Source organism: Mustela nivalis, assembly GCF_964662115.1.
Source record: "Mustela nivalis genome assembly, chromosome: 2".
In the NCBI taxonomy this organism is placed as follows: Eukaryota; Metazoa; Chordata; class Mammalia; order Carnivora; family Mustelidae; genus Mustela; species Mustela nivalis.
The window spans coordinates 170834407-170855250 of record NC_139021.1 but is presented as its reverse complement, the minus strand read 5'-3'; positions in this window follow the sequence as shown (position 1 = coordinate 170855250).

The window sequence follows — 20844 nt, the reverse complement described above, 5'->3', positions numbered from 1 at the left end:
TTGTACTTCCAAATATCATCCCTTTCCTCCCTGATTTTTGCCATTTCTGTATTTATCGTTGCTTTGGTAATCAGTCCATTCATCAATTTTTCAGAAGCCCAGCTTCGAAATTGCACCCCCCATACTCTCCCAAATAAAATTGTTGACACTCAGAAACATAAAGAAACTTAGGTAAAAATTTTCCACGTACATGTGACCCTAATTCATCCAGTGTAAAAATGACCTTTGAGAGTAAAAATAGGAGGAAAAAAATCACTGTTGAGAGGGAATGGGATTTCGAGGTTGTACCACTTCCAAAGCATTAGATATGTCCCTTAGACATTCCCAGTGTCTTTTATTAATCCATTGGTTATTTCACTCAGAAACTTACTTAAACCCTTTTTGAGCGCAATTATGCTTTCAACCTGTACCTCTTTTTTTTTTTTTTTAAGATTTTATTTATTTATTTTGCAGAGAGAAATCACAAGTAGACAGAGAGGCAGGCAGAGAGAGAGAGAGAGGGAAGCAGGCTCCCTGCTGAGCAGAGAGCCCGATGCGGGGCTCGATCCCAGGACCCTGAGATCATGACCTGAGCGGAAGGCAGCGGCTTAACCCACTGAGCCACCCAGGCGCCCCTCAACCTGTACCTCTTAATGGGATGAGGAATTCCTTGATTTTATAGGTGTTTGGCAATGTGTTTATCTTAAATTCACCTCCTTAAATTATACTTTCAAAATGTCCCTCGTGGTCTATGCTGTCTCCACCTTAGCTCAGTGACCCCCTCCTTCTGGGGCAACTTTGCAGGGGGAGGGACAACAGCACTCCTTTGTACTCCTAGGAGAGAGGTTGAAGAGGAGCACTCTGGGGAGAGGGACACCATCCAGACACAATCAAAAAGGAGCCTGTACAAACTGTAGCCTGGGTTCCTTAAGAGAAAGGGAATTAAAGCTTGATGGAAAGCCTAAGGACAGGAGGTGACCATAGTCACAGGCTGGGGAGTCAGGCAGCCTGGGGTGCAGTTCTTGTCCTTGCTAGCATGTTGTTTAACGTCTCTAAGCCTCATCCCTTCTGCAAAATAGGTTAAAAAATTAGTCCTCATTTCCTGGGGTGCCTGAGAATAAAAAAATGAGAAGATGGGTGTATACTAGGTGCTCAGCACAGGGCTGCCATGTCAGAGGTCTAGAACGTTCATCTTGATCGGCTCCAGCTGGCTCTGACTTCACAGAGGGTCATCACCACGGCAAGCTTTCATCTCTAGGACTCTGGACACGGCAGCCCCCCAGGCCCTTCCCGTGCAGCTCTGACCCCTCTCCAATGCAGCTTGGAACGTGGCATTGAAATCCCCTGATGGTGTCTTGAGTGTGCTACGGCTTGTACAGAGTTTCGGTTGCACACCCCTTCCCCAGGACGTGATGTTTCATTAGTATTTGTTTTCACCTGTGGGATTTTGAGCCCATGCTTTCAGAATACTCCATTACGACTTCGCAGGAGTCGAGGTGATCGCTGGATCCCAGGGTTACTGAAGCATGGTTGCTTACACTGAAACTTTCTATTTCCATTCTGTCCACTCTTGGAACTCAGCAAGCCCTTCTACCATTTATCCTTATCCACTTGGCATTCCACTTCTGGAAAAACTTAGCATGATGTACGAACTTGGAGATTCCAATTCTGGGTCATTTGTAAAAATTTAGGACTAATTCGAGCACACATTCCTAAGAAGTCACTAATATTGGCAGTTTCTATTTAGAGAAGAATCATCCATCTATCCCTAATCTTTGAGTTCCCAGCTCTTCTGGTCTGGATTTATTTTATTTTAGGACTAAAGCCATGGGTCCAGGCTAATTTTCACGTTAGCTTTACATGGCTAGGTCCATCTGTATTTGAGATTTGACTTTTTGCACGATTAGCTTTTAGCTCCTGAGAACCATTCCTGAGACTCAGTACAGACCTCAGGTTGGAGACACCAAGTCTGACCCCTAAATACGCAGCCATATTGGCTCTTCCGCTAACTCTCCTTTGCTGGGCATTGTGCCAACATGCATGCTCGGACTTCAGTAGGGGACACAAATTGCAGTTCTATTTGTCTTAATGTCTTTATGCCCCCGAGAGTTCTTGTCGTGAATTAAGTAACATAGCTGAAATTGATATCTAACTTGATCAACTTCAAGTGCTGGAAAGCCTGAAATCACCAAATTCCATGGGAATCATTCGCAAAGCTTTCCTTCTGTTGTTGTGTTTTGTCAGTCCTGAAATCTTAGCCAGGTGTGGGTTTCAAGCTATGTGCTTCCTGCATACAGCAGAGTAAGTAAGTCATGAGCTACCTTCCCTGCTAGCAGGTGGGCTTTTCCCCTGATGACAGGAACAAGTGCGGCAACTCTGGGTTTTTTGTTTTGTTTTGTTTTTATTTATTTGACAGACAGAGATCACAAGTAGGCAGAGAGGCAGAGAGAGAGAGAGAGAGAGAGAGAGAGAGAGAGAGAGAGGAGGAAGCAGACTCCCTGCTAAGCAGAAAGCTCGATTCGGGGCTCAATCCCAGGATGCTGGGATCATGACCTGAGTGGAAGGCAGAGGCTTTAACCCACTGAGCCACCCAGGCACCCCCGCTCTGGGTTTTAAAGATTTTATTTACTTATTTATTTGAGAGAGAGCGAGCATAAGGGGGGTGGGGCAGAGGGAGAAGGAAAGAAACTCAACCCCGGGCTCAATCTCATGACCCAGAGATCACGAGATCATGGCCTCAGCTTATTAAGAGTCAGAGTTTAACTCACAGAGCCAGCCAGGCACCCTGCCATTCTTCAGTTTAAAAGCCAAGAGTGAATCCTGCATCCTTGATACTTTTTTGTTCTGACTCCAGATTCCAACAATATACATGAAAGCCAAGCCTCTCTTGCATTAAAATGCATGATGGACAGCAATCTCCCTCTTGCTTGTCTGGTGCACCTTTATTTACAAATCCCTGTCCCACTCCCTCTGCTTCCCAAATCCAGACCAGTATGGGCAGATATCCCAAGAGCCTTGACTCAGAAGAACCAGGTCTGGACCAGCTGGGAAAGTTCCTGAGGGCAGGCTGGGGTAGAAGAACCCACTTACTGTTTCTCTGTATCCTTCTATCCTCCTGAATGCCACCAATTCTCCCTTTGTGTGTTCTACTCAGCAACCTAATATCCTTCCATCACAGGGGACCAGCAAGGTGCTAGGGGATTAGACAACTCCACACCTCTCACTCCTTCTCCATGTCAGCCTTTGAAACCCTCGAGTCTTCTGTGAGCTTTTCAAGGTTTCTTGTTATTTCATCCAATGAATCTGGGAGTGAGGAGTCCTAAGTTCAAGTTCTCATTTTGCTACTAACTGAGCTACCTCGGGCAAGTCCTTTGACTTTCCCCTCCCCAATCTTCAACCTCAGTCGGGAGATGAGAATGTTAGATCTGATGGCATCCCACACTCCCTTTAGCTCTGGGACTCCATGGAGGAAGAATCTTGGAGTGTCTGCACCGAATGAGAAGTCCTAGAGCCCGCCCATCAGTAACTATGGTATAGGCCGCGCCCGCAGGCATACCAACGAGAGTCAAGTTTATCAGTCTCAGGCTACGTGTTATGAAATGCCCGAGCAGCTAACTTTTGAGGCTCACAATTTTGACTGCAAAGCTTGAAAATAATACTGATTATAGTTTGTAAACAAATCTGTGAGCTCTGGGGAGGCCAAATATCAACAGTCTTTTGCAATTTGTTGGCACAGGGACAGACATCTGCAAATTGTAGATATTTACATAGATGAAATACAATACTCGAAGGGGATTAGATGGCATTTCAGTAAAAATGAAATGTCCAGTCACCATATTATAAATTTAATTCCAACCAGAATCTTTATTAAGCCTTTTGGGGCAGGAGGACATGGGGATATAAACATTTTAAAACTCGGCTGCTCTCCAGAAGCCCGCAGTCTAAAATGCAGCAATGTTCTTTCCAGTTGCTGAGAAGAGAATGTCCTATTTTAGTCACATTTAAGTAACTTTAATTGAACCATTAACTCCTTGTTAGCTAGTTCTTGAGACACCGAGAAAAAGTCAAGGCATGTACAGGTATCTAGAAAAATGGCTACATTTTGGGGTGTGTATACTCGGCCACACTTGACAACGAGTCAGGGTCGTCATTCCACCGTGGCCCTTAGGGTAAAGCTGTACACATGGGAAGCTCTCGAAAAATGATTGCTGATGGAATGACCTTGAAATTCCAATATACCCGAAAGTCAATTTTAATTAAAGGAAATGATTAGCACTTATACACTTCAAAATTGTATAAATGGTTTGGATTTCCCTTGCTTTTCTACCTAATCTCCATTTTACAAATAAAGAAACCGAGGCTCGCGGAGATTCATTTGCCCAAGATCACCTTGTCAGGGCATCAAGAATCCTCCACCTTTCATTTTAAACTCCATAGTTCTTTCCAAAGTCCTGATGGTGTAAACCATAGATAAGCACAGACATAAATATGGATAGAGATATTTCTCCCAATAACTGTATGTTTTGGAGGTAAGGAAGTCCTTGAGAAAGAACAGCATTTTTGTTCCGTGATTTTTTTCCCCCCCCTCTGGAGCCCCTCCCCTATCTTCCAGGCTTTCCTATATACCTTGTTTTGATTGCATGTGTTGAATTTTTTAAAAAATTTATTAATTTGCTGGATAGAGGGAGACACAGCGAGAGAGGAAACACGAGCAAGGGGAGTAGAAGAGGGAGAAGCAGGCTCCCTGCTGAGCAGGGAGCCCAAGGTGGGGCTCGATCCCAGGACACTGGGATCATGACCTGAGCCAAAGGCAGACACTTAGCAACTGAGCCACCCAGGTGCCCTGCATATGTTGAATTTCTGAAATATTGTACCCAGATAAAACTTTCAGAAAAGCCAAAAAACACGATCTTGAGAATATATATTTTTAAAGATTTATGTATTTATTTATTTGAGACAAAGAGAGAGATTGAGTGGATGGGAGGGGCAGCGGGAGAGGAATGAATCCTCAAGCAGACTCCCCACTGAGCAGGGCGCTGGACAAGGGGCTCCATCTCAGGAACCTGAGATCAACTTGAGCCAAAATCAAAAGTCCAACTCTTAACCGACTGAACCAACCAGACCCCCTGAGAATAATTTTTAAGAAGTCCTTCAATCTTTAAATATTCCTTTTGGGGCCGCCTGGGTTGCTCAGTGGGTTAAAGCCTCTGGCTTCAGCTCACGGGATCGAGCCAGGCTCTCTGCTCAGCAGGGAGCCTGCTTCCCCCTCTCTGTCTGCCTCTCTGCCTACTTGTGATCTCTGTCTGTCAAATAAATAAATAAAATCTTAATACATACATACATACATAAATATTCCTTTTGGTGCCCAATGTGCATTGACCTGGCTTCAACCAGCCTGGCATCTGGCCTGTTTTTTTATTTCCCTCTACTGCGACCTACTGGTGGTAGGTCTGCAATGGCATCTTCCAGAACATAGACCACGTGATCCATCACGTTTCTAGGGTCAAATTCTCCATGAAGACCTAAATCAGTGATTCTCAACTCTGGTTGCATATTAGAATCAGATGGGATGTTTCCAAAAATGCTGATTGCCAAGCCCTTCCTCCCCACGAGGGATTCTGATTCAATGCGGTCTGGGAGGGGGCACATGCATTGGTATTTTTTGAAAAGCTTACCAGAGAATTCTAATACACAGCCAGGATTGAGAACTACTGACCTTCTCTATCAAATGTACTAGTACAGAGATAATTAGGAAGGTTAATGTAACCATGAAAATTATGCATTCAATTTTGTCATATCTAGACTGGTTTTCTAATTTATGAACAATTTGCTTCAACTCTATGTGACTTTAATGAATTAAGAAAGATTGAAATTATTTTCTCTGCAAACTTTTAGGATTTTCCTCGTGACTAAACAGGAGTCCAGCCTAAAATGAGTCAGGCTTATTATTTCTCACATTTCATATTTATAACCTATGATATAAACAAATGCTAAAAATAAAATGAATTATGAAAAATGTATGATTCAGAGAGATAGGCTTGCATTTCAAATTCGTGTTCCTATAAAATTAGTGTTCCTTTACCACGAGTCTGGGTTAGACTAAGAAATCAGAGGCTTTCTTACTGTTTTACGCAGACAGATTGAAAAGGTTAATTTATCAGAGATTGAATTTCTGTTCGGTCCTGAAGAAAACGGAAATTTGCAGAAGGAGAAAATAATATATGATTTAAACACACACAGACTCACACACACACACCATACACACATCATGTATAGATCTCGTGTATTTTCACAAATTGCAAATGAGTGGGAATAAGGGTTTGATCTTCTTGGAAATGAATTTAACAAATGATTCACAGAACATATGTTAGAATAAGTAAATATTTATGCTATGTTCCCAGGAGATGTTCCGTAGGCCTGCAGGTTAAGAAATGTCTCCATACCATAGTCAACCCCAATCCCAACCCCAAAGGAAGACATGGCTTACTTAATTTATGAATGTCAGAATCTTTAATCCTTACCTGTACCTGCACGGCCTTGACCCTTTGACCTGCTACACTCCCTGGGATCAGGGAAACTGTAGCTGGGGCATTTTCTCCCTCACTGTGTGAACTTTCTGGGAAAAAAACCAAAACCTAAAACTGAACCAAAACCCAAGAATCCCACCCAGTATCTTCTTAGCTTAAAAAATTTTAAGAACACACAAGGGATTCATAGTCTTGTTAGGGGGTGTTTTCGCAGTCTAATGGGGGAAGATTGTCACTGTTATTAGTCTCCATGACAATTTGTACTGGAAAAAAAAAAGTTACATAATATAATCCATTCCTCAGTAAAATGAATCTGAAATTTCCACTGAACTTAAAAGATTTCCAATAAATTCAACTCTTAACGAAAAAATAAGGAAATGGTAAAGAGAGGCAGAGTAAATTCAGTTGGTTTTAGTCTTATTGCCTGCTTTCAACCAGATTTAAGTTCTGAAAATATTGTGCAATTATTTATTTCCATGGCTGAAGGAATGAGTTGCAAAACTAGGGAGACGGGATCTTGAAATAATCTGAAAACAATCTCCCAGCCCGGTCTCATCCTTTTGTTATCTATAGGATTAGACTGTAGTTCTGTGACTTTCCTAATGTTATAATTTTGGATTGGGCAAGATTCTATTTCTGATCACTCAAAACAGATCTCGGGGAAGTAATGTGACTTTGTGAACTTCTGTTAAAATCATTTTGTACATGGAAGGAAATAATTTCAGTGCCCTTTGGTACCAAAAAGTAGACAGCCAGCTCTACATTCCTGAAATTATAGTGTGGATGTATCAACCAAAATGCTATCACTAAGATGAATTGTTCCACCTGGTTCCATTTAAAACCAAATGGGATTACTCACAGAGATCCAATCTACTTGACTTAAACATCAATTTCTTTGGGAGGGAAGGTTCATTATCTGGAATCCAGATGTGGGTTTAAAATGGAGCTGGTGGGGAACCAGAGAGCTTGTCCCTCAGCTGGGGTCTTTACAGTATTGGAGCTCGGACTAAATCCAGATGTTTTGCTGTTTGCCAACACCCCACCGCCTTGGGAACCCTACCGTTGAGTTCATGGGTAACATTACCCTCTTTTTGGTTCTTCTGAGAAATGCCAACCTCTGCAAGTTTTTAACTAATTTCTTCCTTTTTTTTTTTTTTTTCTGGATGGTGCACTGTATCATGTAACGTTAAATTCAGAGCTCTGTGTATCCAAAAGAGGTTGCTAGGAAATGTCTGATCCCTTCCAGCTTCCTTGCAGAAATGCAGCAAAATTATGAAGTGAAAAATGCCTGAAGTCTTTACAAGGGTACGCATGTGGGATTACTACTTCTCAGGACAAAAACAAGTTATTTAAGAGATTACATTTGTCAGGAAGGGAAAGATTAGGCTGACAGTAGAAACCACAATCCAGCAAGACCAAAGATTTTAGAAATAACAGAAGATCTGTGAAAGTGTTTTGATATTGTCAGCATGTTAAGTGTATTTAATATTTTCAAACAATTAAAATATATGTATTTCAATGAATTCTGGACCCCTGAAAAGAAATTAAAAAAATGAAAAATGTTAAAATAAAATGAAATAATAAAAAATAAAATCAAATATATGTATTTGATCAGTAGCATAGTCATACTTAACTATAGAGTAAAGACATTACCAATTTTTAAAATATGTATATGGTTAAGTAATAATCAGCATGCACAGTGCTTAGAAGAGTTTATTTTCAATTCAGAAGTCGGTCTTAGGAAAAAAATTTGTAGAAAATATACTGTCTCTGTCAACTTTGATGGAAAACACATCTATTATTACAAATTCTTTCCTCTTTTTAAAAAAGATTTATTTATTTATTTAAGAAAGAGAGTAAGAAGGAGAGAGATAGAGAGCACGAGACAGGGTAGGGTCAGAGTGAGAAGCAGACTCCCCCACTGGGCAGGGAGCCTGATGTGGGACTTCATCCTGGAGCTCCAGGAACATGACCTGAGCCAAAGGCAGTTGCTTAACTGACTGAGCCACCCAGGCACCCTATTATTATAATTTCTATGCTGGAGAAGATGATTTTACCAAAATACAAGCTCTATGAGAGCAGCAACTTGGGCTTTTTTCGTTCATTGCTGTAGCTTTGGTGCCTTGAATAGTACCGAGAAGGTAACAGGTGCTGGAAATTCCTTGTTGAACCAATGGCTTTTCTTAAACAGGTGTAAGTTAGTCAACGAGTAGCCAGGACTAGAAACTTGGGAGGATTTACTAAGGATTAAGAACATTTCATACTTGGATCTTGGTCTTACTTTCAGGTTGAGGTTGATCCTGCATTTGGGAATAAGGAAGGGATTTCAGCTTTGACTTTGATTTCTGTTTTCCAAATCTTCAGCCCATATGTTTACGGGGCGGTGTTCACCTTGACGATCTGTAATGCCACAGATGACAATAGAAAGAAGGGTGCTACTCCTTCTTCCCGTCTCTCTTCAGGGTTAGGTATTTACTACATATTTGTAGAGTTGCACTGGACTGTGGAACTCCTGTCTTAAGGGTTGCTTTCTATTTTTCTTGGCAAATGTTAACCTGGAAACAAATCGACATCAGGCCTCAACACAGAGACATCTTGTTATTCAGGCCTGCCACAATGATTAAGTTTGGTTTTATTTCCAGACCTGAAACGAAAAGCAGTTAACATATGGAGAAATGCTGCACAACTCCTTTGCACTTGCCAGTCATTTTCAAAATAAGTGCTATCTGCAGAATTTTCCATGCAGTTTGGTGATAGATTTATGTTCTATTAAGATGCTCTGGTTAAGGGATGCCTGGGTGGCTCAGTGGGTTAAAGCCTCTGCCTTTGGCTCAGGTCATGATATCAGGGTCCTGGGATGGAACACCCCATCAGGCTGTCTGCCTGGCGGGGAGCCTGCTTCCTCCTCTCTCTCTGCCTGCCTCTCTGCCTACTTGTGATCTCTTTCTCTCTCTCTCTCTCTGTCAAATAAATAAATAAATAAACAAACAAACAAATAAATAAATAAGATCTTTAGGGAAAACAAAAACAAAAACAAAAACAAAAAAACCCCACAAGGTACTCTGGTTAAGTATTTCAACAGGAGGCCCCCTACAGGGCCAGGTGGTTGACATCAATGGGCTAAATTTGCTCTATGTAACCCCCCACCCAACCAGGAAGACTCTTGTGAGACCCTGTGGCTGAATTTTTGCAGGACGGTGCCAGGGGGAGTTGGGCACCCAAGGAGAGGGTACAGAGAGTGCACTTCCTTACCTCCCTGCCACACCTTCTGTCCTTACATAGTCCTCAGAGTAGGTACAGTCGTCATCATTACACGCCAACTTTCAACACCCTTTACTTCCTTTCCAGGTAGGAACCTTCACAATCTAGGGTCATGGGATATCCAGTTTTCCCATCTGAAAACACTTATGGTTTTGCTGGATATTCATCTTGCTTTTTAATAATGGATGTCTTGAGAGAGTCCAAGCAAATGCAGTGTGTGATAGTAGAAGCTGTACCCGAAGGGCACTGAGTCTTCAAGGGATTTGCTCCTGCCATACACTCTGGCCACAAATTCCCCTATTGGCTGGGAGCTCCAACTTGAAGGCACAGTATTTTTTTTTAAAGATTTTATTTATTTATTTGACAGACAGAGATCACAAGTAGGCAGAGAGGCAGGCAGAGAGAGAGGGGGAAGTAGGCCCAGGACCTCGGGATCATGACCTGAGCTGAAGGCAGAGGCTTTAACCCACTGAGCCACCCAGGTGCCCCGAAGGCACAATATTTATGCCATGAAGTTGGGTGGCAGGTTAACGGAGTCTTTGCCACCTTGGGGGAATAAAAGCAGGTAGGGATGCTTCCTACCTTAATGGTCATCTAAAGAGTGTTTGGTTTTTTTCCTGAACTAAAAAGGCGCATGATCGAAGGAGGCTTAATGTGAAGCCAGATCACTTCTTGACCCCCCAAATGATAAATTCACAGCCCCTGATTGTTCTATTTTGTACAAGGAGGTGAGAAAGTGACTTCTATCACGTCATTGCTATACGAGAGGTCTCGCTTTAAATTCTTGAATTGCTTGGAGCACATGGACCAAATACATGCTAGAACTGAACAAAGCCTCTAGCCTAGAAGTTTTCCGATACAGTAACACATAGAAAGAGTTGTCTTAGTTACACAGCACAAAGAGAATAGCGGAGAATTAAAACATAAGAAATGCATCTAGGTAGTAATAATAATAAAACTTGGGACTCTTTGCTAAACCTAATGAAATTCAAAGAAATTTAGACAAAGATCTCAAAGACCTATCTTCCTCTGAAAAATCCCTGAGAGATACATTCTCTGTAAAAATTATTCCTGTGACTGCAGTCTATCAGATGGGATTAAAGGAATAATCCTGCTAATTCAGTGACCAGCCAACCTCTCATTATTGTCTTTTGATACAGATAATAGCCAATTTAACCAGCAAAAAACAGTTTTTAGATAGTAACCTTAAAAAGGGGAAGAAAGGATAATTTTCCAAAGGGAAAGTAGTTACTGGAAACCACCTTGATTTTATGTTGACATTAGGACTTAAAAACAAAACATGAAATCTACTGACATCAGCAAAACTGAAATGATTCGGGGAATACCCCGAAAAGGTCAAGTTAGAGGAGTTGGATTTGTCATTCCAGCAAAAGGTAAGGCAAGTTTTAGGAATTTGGGGGAGATATCTATAAGGTTTTGCATTTCTTAACATTTTGTGGGGAATATCAGCTCAGGTAGACTATCATCCCCGAACGTCAGAGCCCCCGGCATATCCCTCTCGTAACCCATCTGTAATGTGCGCCTTTTTTCCCGGTCAGTCAAGAGCGTGGAGCCAGACTTCTCCTGCAACTTAATAACTATGTGACCCCAGGCAAATAATTTCACTTCTCTGCTCCTTCATTTTTGCATGAGTACAATGGAGGTGATCAAAGAGGTAGGTAACCGCTTAAGATTGGTGTGACGATTCAATGAAAGTATGCTTCCAAAGGGCTGGGCACAATTCCCGCTGTATCCCAAACACAAAATAGACGGTATGTTTCACGGGGCGTCTGCGTTCCTCAATAATCAAAATCTTTTTAAAAATGGTAATTTTCATTATTGTTATGTACGCTGATATTGTCACTATCTTGCTTATTTCAAACTCATATTTCTCCCTTTGCTCAACCTGCTTTCTCCCTCATCTTCCCAAATATCACTCATCGTTTTAGGCCAAGTTTAAGCCTGGTCTGTTCCAACGGGCTTTAGACATTCCCTTGTAGGCACCTCTTGTTTCTCTGAAAAAATCCCACATTGCCTGTTGTTTGTACGGTAGATTTTAGCATTTTCTTATGTTACATAGGTTACTCCCCTCAGGATAGCCACATCTCTCTGAGTGGATTTAGAATGACAGGCCTGAGGGTAATCAAGGATTCCTTGAAAGATTAGGTGATCATTTCTCCAACAAGGTAGTATTATTTCCATTTTACAGATGCAGTAACTAAGGCCCGAGAAGCAAAGTAGACGCTCTAGGCCCCAGGTCAAACTAAATGAAAGGTCGGTAGGACTGTTCCATGGGCTTGGGAGCCAGGCCAACCAGGGTTTGAATCTGTGACCTTGGGACGATGACTTAACCTCTGTGAGCTTTCGCCTCCTCTCCTACAAAATGAGGTTTTTCACGTGTGAAATGATAGCACTTACCTTGAAGGGTTGTTTGAAAGGTTAAATGGAATACTGTACATAAAGCCCCTGGGAAGGGTCTACGTTGTTCAATAGATGCTCCAAAAAACAAAACAAAACAACAACCCCCCCCCCAAAAAAAACCAGACCCTTTCCATTCCTTTCTGTAACTGTAAGAAAAGAAAGCACTTTAAGGCACCTTTTTAAGCTCCAAGCCTGTATTAAGTAGCACTGAGTAAATACTTGTTTATTGACTGAGGGCAAAGTGGAGGATATTTGCTAATGAAGAATGTGAGAATTCTATTATCCCAAGAGTGTCTGAGCAACATGCCTTTCTCCTGAGTCCGAGCGCTCTCAAAGACCCTCACACAATAGCCGTGACAAGACACAGCTTGCTTGCAAAGAATCCAGACTTATGTGCAATAACATGTTTATTGACAAATATCCTTAATAGATTTACGTGTCCCAGAGGACGTAGGTACAAAGTGATGTGGAAACACAGACAGGCAATCGGTTCTACCTGAGACAGAGGAAGGATGATACTTGGTTAGACCTTGTGGGGTCAAGTGTTTAAATGATAAAAAGCGAGTAAGTGCTCTATTAAAAGTGCTCACAGCTCTGGGGTTTGTTTTGCTTTTATTTTTTTCCATTAATTCCTGAATCCTAGAGAGTTCATCAGGCAGTTCTGGTATAGTTTTAATGATGCAGATTGTCTACATTCTCAAATTCAGCAAAAGGGGAGGGAAGGTTGCCGGAGGCAGAGGTGGCTACGGAAAAGCTCTGAAGCAGTGCGTGATGGGCACATGCCTCCCAGCCCCCGTCAGACCTGGCGAAGAGAAGCATCTTTCCTAAACCCATGATGACACTAGTATCAAGTCTATTTATACAGCTCAGTAAATAAATAGTGCATTAAAAATGTTCACAGCGCTGCCTAATAAATCCACAGCCCAGCTCAAGCTTGGCTTATGTAAGCTGAGAGAGTCCTGGCAGACTTCTCCACGGTCTCACCCACTTTGTTTGGAAGTGTGAGATATTAATTAAAGAAAAGCGGGATTATTGCATGCAGGCTGATTAGAGCTGGCAGCGGCTTGCTAGCCATCTGCAATTGGCGAAGAATGATTCCACCCCGCATCTCTCCCTTGACTCCAAGCCTTACTCCTTCTCTGCTTTGCTCATTGCTAGAGCTTCTCCTCTCCTCACTGTGTCCTCAGGATTTGGTCGTTGTTCAGGCGCTGTGAAGACGTTTCTACTACAACGTTAAATTTTGTGATTTTCATGGTTTTTGTTTTGTTTTGTTATTGTGTTTTTTTGTGTGTTTTGTTTTGTTGTTACTGCTGTTGCTGCTAGGGGTTTTTTGTTTTTGTTTTTGTTTTTTGGGGTTTTTTGGGTGCTAAGATGTGTTTATGAGAAAGCAGGATCCGATTAGCATATAAGGCAAAAAACATTTGATCAAGGAGTTACCTTTCTTTGGAGCACAAGAAATCCTACCAGTCCTAAATATGACTGAGCAAAGATAGCAGTTATGTTTTCGAAACAGCTCCTAGACGTCTTTAGAGTAGGGAATATGCCTTCTAGCTCCTCTTAGACAGGATCAATAGCTACTTAGCTATTTGTAATTTGAGAAATAGTTTAGATGATTAGATGATGTATTAGATGCCTTAGAAGATTTATTAGTATCTTTCCTCTTTCTTCTGCTCTAAGTTAAGACTGTTATTTACACCTTAGTATGAATGAGTCTTTAAGCAGGTTCTCTAGTCCTTGAGGTACTTTTATTTACTTTTCTAATTTTTAAAAATATTTTATTAATTTATTATATATAGAGAAAGAGAGTGTGAGTAGGGGAGAGGCAGAGGGAGAGAGAGAATCTTAAACAGACTCCACCCTGAGTGCTGAGCCCAATATGTGGCTCGATCTCATGACCCCGAGATCACGAACTGAGCCAGAATTAGAAGTCAATGCTTAACTGACTTAGCCTCCCAGGTGATCCTAAGTTCTTTTAAGATTTGATAGTTATAAGAATTATTATCTATAAGAGAGTTAAAGATTTTTGTTAATCAGGTAATCAATTGTTTCTTACATAGGGATGCCCTTACCATCTTCACATGAGGTAATGTTTTAGAAGAGGCTGCTCCATCTGTCCCTGGGGAAGACTGTACTGCCTTTAGTCTTCATCAGTTCTAAATGGAGCCTGTCTCCAAGGTTGCGGGAAATGCCTTGGTATCCAATATCCAATTTCCCTACCCGAGTTGAGAGTTTATAAGTGAATTTTTTAAATTTTTTTAAAAGATTTTATTCATTTATTTGACAGACAGAGATCAAAAGTAGGCAGAGAGAGAGGGGGAAGCAGTCTCCTTGCTGAGCAGAGAGCCCAATGAGGGCCTCGATCCCAGGACCCTGGGATCATGACCTGAGCTGAAGGCAGAGGCTTTAACCCACGGAGCCACCCAGGTGCCCCATATTTTTGTATATTTTTGTTGAGATATAATCTACATATCATAAAATTCACCTTTTTAAAATGTACAATTTGGTGGTTTTTAGTGTATTCCCAGAGCCGTACACGCATCACCACCATCTAATTCCAAACATTTTTACCATCCCAAAAAGAAAGCCCATCAGTATCCACGAGCAGTCACGCTCCCCATTTCCCTCTCTCCCCTTAATCTACTTTCTGCCTGTACAATTGTGTGAATTCTGGGCATTTCATATTAAACAGGATCGTATAACATGTGGCCTTTGTGACTAGCTTCTTTCACTCAGCCCAATGTTTAGAAGGTTCCTCCATCTGTAGTGTTTGTCAGTACCTCATTCCCGTTTCTGACTGCATCATATTTCTGCATATCAAACGGACAGATCACATTTTACTTATCCCTACATCAGTTGATGGACACTTCCACTGTTGGGCTATTGTGAATAACGGTGCTATGAATATTTATGGACAACTTTTGTGTGACTATATACCTCAGTTCTATTTGCCAAGTTTTTACCCCTGAGCAGTTTTCACACCCGTATTCTTAATTAAGTCATCACCTCCTTGAGGTCCCATCTTTTGTTCCTGTTAATATCACCAGTGTGTGGCACTGCGCCCTGCTCCCAAGAGGCGCTCCAAAGGTACTGACTGGTGAGAGTTCAAAGAGCTCGAATTGTATAAGGACTAAGGCGTTCTCTACTACGGCCTTTGAGAACTTCTCTGGTCCTGACAATTATATTGTGATGGTTACACTGGAGGATTGACCAGAGGTAAAATTCCAGCACCTCCTCCACCTGTAAGAGAAGAAGTCACCTTTCCTATGAAGCTTTTCCCAAACCTACTACATAGGATTAGTCTTTAAATTGTTTGCTCATTTAAGGGGCACCTGGGTGGCTCAGTCAGTTAAGCATCTGCCTTCGGCTCAGGCCATGATCCCAGGGTTCTGGGATTGAGCCCCACATCAGGCTCCCTGCTCAGCGGGGAGTCTGCTTCCCCCTCTCCTTCTGCTCCTTCCCATGCTCGTGCTTTCTCTTTTGCTCACTCTCTCTCAAATAAATAAATACAATTTTAAAAAAATTGTTTACTCATTTAACACTTAATTTGTACTTTAACAAAGGATTTATCATCACAGCCTTGCCTCGTAGCTCTCTATGTGTATGTTTGTATCACCCTCACTCAAGGAGAAGGTTTGCAAAGTCAAGGATCCTTTCATTACTCATCTCCTGTCCAGAGGACCAGCCCAGCAGCCTTTGTTAACGGAGCTGGGTGTTCATCACTGGTTAACGTGAACGTTACATGGATGCAGATGACCATCTAAAAGGAGAGATGTAAAAAATGCTGAACAGTCATGAACAGGAGCTTCCAGAGAATTCTCCCGGGTCCTGAAACATACGGTGTGGACTTTTAAGGTTCTCCTGGGCGAGCGGCCCGGATGATGAATGGATATTCTTGAAACCAGTGGTGGATGAGAAAACTGAGTCATTCCACACATTCCCTGTTTTCCCTGGGAAAGTGCGCTCCAGGCTCGCCGTCTACATCTCTGAGCCTTGGGGGTTATCCTCTTCCGGAGCTCGAGCCGCCTCCTCCTCCAGGAGGCTTTCAGCGCGGTGGAGAGCTCAGCTTGCGGCCTCCAGAGCGAATCCATCTGGTTTAACTTTTTGCTCGGTCATGTACTAACCACGAACGAGTTCTTTAACTGCCCCATCCAAAACATGGGGGTGACTGGACCTCTGGTGTCACAAAGCTGCGGTAGGATTCCGTAGCATGGCCGAGCTGGACGGAAGTCAGGACACCTGTCCTCCTTTCCACCATCATGGCTTGCGTCTCAGAACGCCTGCATCACCACACGGCTTGGTACTTCGTTGGTCTCTACTTGTTCTCACTGAGTACTTGTACTTGGCTTCTGATCATTTTCCTGGTGGTCTCGCCCACGCGGACCACACTTGGAAACCGAGAAGCAAGCAAAGGACAGCACCACAGACATCACTGCCAAGAGAACTGAGCAGCCCACACCAGTGTCACGGAACCCTATACTAGAAGCAAGAGGGCATTGGTCACAAGACCTCTCACACGCAGAGCCTATATTGACTCTTCGTTTGCGGAGGTTTAAAACCAGCCCAGCCCCCAGCACAAACACAAGCAATCCGGGATCCCTTGGTAGAGGAGGAGATAATCTTCAGGTCTCTGTACTCTTAGGAAATATGCAGGCTGTGGCGAAGGAATACCACTGCCGAGGTAGAGGAGTTGAGAAAGGGAAGAAAGGGCTGGCAAGTTTTAGAAAGATGATGATGAGCATAATTTTAAAATTAAACTTATGAAATAGTGCTTCTTCAAATGACATCAGGTCAACCAGAAATCATGACGAGTCATTTTTCCCTGCGTCACCACATCATAAACTCTTGTGAAAGGGTTTTAGATCCTGTGTTTGTGTGTTTGTTTGTGTGTGTGTGTGTGTGTGTGTCTGTGTATCTCTACAGCTCCCAAGTCAATTTACTCAGAAATCTGCTAACTCTTGAGAAAACAGATTACCTTAAAAAGGCCCACAGTTTGGCTTTAAGAACCAATTGGATCTGGCCCTGTACCCCCCAAAAAATAGGTTATCAGAATCATTGATGTATTTGAAAACACCATCAAAAAGAATGCTTAGGGGCGCCTGGGTGGCTCAGTGGGTTAAGCCGCTGCCTTCGGCTCAGGTCATGATCTCAGGGTCCTGGGATCGAGTCCCGCTCGAGTCTCTGCTGAGCAGAGAGCCTGCTTCCTCCTCTCTCTTTCTCTGCCTGCCTCTCTGCCTACTTGTGATGTCTCTCTGTCAAATAAATAAATTAAAAAAAAATCTTTTAAAAAAAAGAATGCTTAGAAATTATATAATAACCCCAAATTTAGTGATTCCTTCTTTCAAATATATTGGTCAAGCACTCATCATGAATAACATGCTGTATTTAAATGCTAGGATCATGACGGTGAATAAGGCAGACATAAATTGTTTACCCCTCTTGGGGGTTTAACATTCTGGAGTGCCGCTGTCCACCATGACCTCCTGTGAGAATAGTCTCTATCCATGCTGTCCGGTACTGCAGCCTCTTGCCATACAGGGCTACTGACCACTCCAAATGTGGCTAGTGTTAACTGGAAAATGCAATTTGAATTTTATTTACTTTTTGTTAGTTCAAATTGTAAAAGTCACACGTGGCTAGTAGCTACCTAATCGGGCTGCTCCAGAGTCCAGGACTGTGAGTGCAAGATTCCCATAAACCCTTAGTTTTCCAGAACCATCTAGCCAGAGTTGGTATTGACAATGCCTTCTGAGATCATTCCAAATCCTTGACCAAAGACAAAGAATTCATTAACTGAGACCGTTTTAAGGAGTTTTTCCGATAAAACACATTTCTTGCATATCTGGAAATTCAGCTTCACTAAAGAACTCTGAGTTAATCCACACTCTGAATCTGAAAGCCCTTTGGGCCTGTTTATGATACTTTAAATTCTCCTTATCCTAAAAGAAACTCTCTTGGCATCAGCCCTGAAGAGAAGGGTTGGGGGTGGAGGGCCCTTGTGGTCTTGGGCTTCTCAGCTTGGTAAAGAATTATTGTTACCTGGCGCCTGCATGGCTCAGTGGGTTAAGCGTCTGCGTTCAGCTCAGGTCATGATCCTGAGGTCTTGGGATCGAGTCCTGTATCAGGCTCCTTGCTCCCTGGGGAGCAAGCTTCTCCCTCTGCCCTTCTCCCGCCACTCATGTGTGCTCACTTTCTCTTGCACAAAAATAAAATCTTTAAAAAATAAGGAATTATTTCCCACCTGTCTTCTCTGTCTCTTCCCCTCTCAACACACACACGTACCTATACATGTCTGGCTCACTCTTCATAACCCCAGATGCCTTTCTGGAACCCACTCGAACATGTCAGCAGCTTCAAGGAAGGGTGGATGTGTTTGGCCCGGCGCATTCACTGCATATCTCACCAGCTGCTGTTTAGAATTGACTGAACCGTTTGTGTCCTCAGCAGAGAGACAAAATGGGAAGATAAGAGACTCCCTCTGGTGTGGGTTCTAGAGGCGCGAGGCCATGAGGAGGAGCGAGCGCCCAGGGAGATGGTGAAGGCCTTGAGGTGAAGCTGTTGGCCTGGGAGCTGGAGGCGTGGCCCGGGCCTCAGCGAGCCCAGGTCAGCCTCTTTCCCGTCTGGGCTCTGGTTTCTTCCCCAGCCAGACTGCAGCGCTGCCCCAGAATAGCTTATAATCCGTTCTTGTTACTGCCTTTCCTCCACAAGTATGCCTAGAACAGGGCCTCCCTGTGCCTATAAGGGTCGGTCACTCTGCGGGCCCTAGCCCCACCTTTGCCCATGTTTATCCACCTGGAACCAAGTTAGAATGAACATCAAGACAGTTCTGGAAGCAAAGAGGTCACAGGTGGCATCTTGCCCTGAGGAGGAGTGTGGATGTGGCTGGGGGTGGGCAGTGTGAGGTGGTCTGGCCCATCCTCTCTGCTCTGGGAAAATTATGAGGCACACATCTGTTCAGCCCTGGCCTGGAGACCTGCCCCCGCCTCAGCAGACCATGCTCCCGCTCTCAGCCCAGGGACAGAAGACGACTCTAAAAGCTGGGGGACGCATGCCTTGATCAACTTCCGGGCCAGTTCAGCTTTCCTTGGGGTCACTACCTTTGTTGGGAGGAAGAAAGGCCCCTCACTGGGCAGAGACCTAGGTTGAATCGAGAGTGGCTGGCCCCTGGCTTGGGGAAGGGGAGGCACAGAAGAACGAAGCCTGAGGAGGAGGAATGGCCTGCAGGAATGGCTTTATGGGAAGCCAAGCACCAGGTTCCTGTCTCCACCCAATGCCAGCTGCATCTAATGGCCTGTGGCAGCAGGGTCAGGATCCCACGGCCTCTGGCAGGCCCTGGTTAGGACATCTCCCTACCCCTCACCCCCCCAGCTCCCGGGACCAAGAGCAAGGAGAGACGCTGGGCTTCTCACCTCTGGAACAGGGTTCTCTTTGGAGGAGGAGGCAAGGGGTGGCCACCATTAGCCTTTTCCAGAATTATTGAGAACTGTGGGCCCTCGCCCGTCGATACCACCCACATGCCCATTCCATGTCCTGCAGCCTCTCAGAAGCCACTTTGCCTCTTACCATGACCCCGGAGCTGATGCCCCTCAAGGGTCCCTTGTCCACCTAATCTAATCATCTGGTCCTGGCCTTTAAAATGCAGATTTCAGGGCCCACCCTGGACCTTAGGAATCAGATTGCGTTGTGGGTGGGGGGAATCTGGGAATCTGCCCTGAGGCTTCCTTTTGGAAGCAAAGCCTTCAAGTGGGAGGAGCCCCTAGAGCAGGACCTAGAGCTTAACATGCCCCCCGCTGATTTGGCTACAATAGGAGGGCTGGCGGGCCCAGGGCTGGCACAGCTCTCATGCTGGAGGGCAGAGAAGAGACTGGGAAGGATTTAGTTCATCCCAGGAAGGGCTTAGGGCCTGGTGGCTAAGCTCTGTCCATCTAATTTTAGCTTTTATTAGCATTGTGGTGTAGACTTCTGAGCCAAACAACGGCAGGACCTTTGGGCTTCAAAGGAGTGTATCTCCCCATAATGCTGGTTGCTGGACAGTTTTACTTAGATGGTTTTGCATTTCCTTTCCTGAAGTGGCTTGGTTTCTTACTTTTAAAGATTAAACAAATATATATATTTATGTAAATTCTGTTTTTATATAAACATATTTATTTAAATGTATGTTTATATAAGTGTAAATAAGATATATAATCTATTTCAATAAGAAATATACATTTATATAAGTATATATTTATATACTTATATAAATATATAAAATTTACTTATTTTCCACACTTGTATTTTTTTAAATAAAAGTGACATGCTCATTGCAAAAAAAAAAAAAAATTCAAACATAATAGAAATGCCTCCCCCACATGGCCAACTGTGCTCCTGCTTCTCAGAGATGATTCTTACCGAACAAAACAGCATTGTCAAAGCAGCAGTTGCGTAACCAGTGCTGAGCGTTCACTGAGTATCAGGCAGTGTCCTAGCTGCCGTCCACACTTCACCCATTTAAACCTCACGACAACCAGATGAGTTAGACATTTCTCTCTTATTAGGGTTGGGGAAATTTTGTATATACATATACATATATGTAAATACCAATAATTTATTTTTGTAAAAATAGGACGAAGTCATGCCTGCTGTTCTGCAACTTGCTTTTTCCTTTTTCTTTTTCTTT